Here is a 494-nt window from a genome sequence, read left to right on the forward strand (position 1 = left end):
CCCCCTGCCACCCTCATTGTCACCTGAACCGTCACGCGCACCCTGTCACCCACCACACACCGTCACCTGCACCATCACCGGGGTCTTGTCACCCGCACCTGTCACTCACGCTCTGTCACCCACGCCGTCCCCCGCACCGCGACACTGCACCGTCACCGGCCCCCTGTCACCTGCACTGCCACCTGCATCTGTCACCCACGGCTTGTCACGCGCATCACCTCCATGTCACCTGTACCCTGCCACCTGCACCCTGCCACCCGCACTGCCACCCAGACCCCCTAAGCTGCACCGTGCCACCGCCTTGTCACCCTCACCGTGTCGTGAACATCATCACCCACCTGTCACCCGCGCTGTCACCTGCACCGTGTCACAGGTGTGCACACACCCCCGCTCCCATCCCGCTGCTCCCGTCCCGCCGGCACCGGCACCCCCAAACCCACCCACGCCCCCCGCTGCCGTCAGCACCCACCGGCGGCGGCGGCGGCGGGGGCGGT

The sequence above is a fragment of the Geospiza fortis genome, unplaced genomic scaffold, assembly GCF_000277835.1.
Source record: "Geospiza fortis unplaced genomic scaffold, GeoFor_1.0 scaffold450, whole genome shotgun sequence".
Lineage (NCBI taxonomy): Eukaryota > Metazoa > Chordata > Aves > Passeriformes > Thraupidae > Geospiza > Geospiza fortis.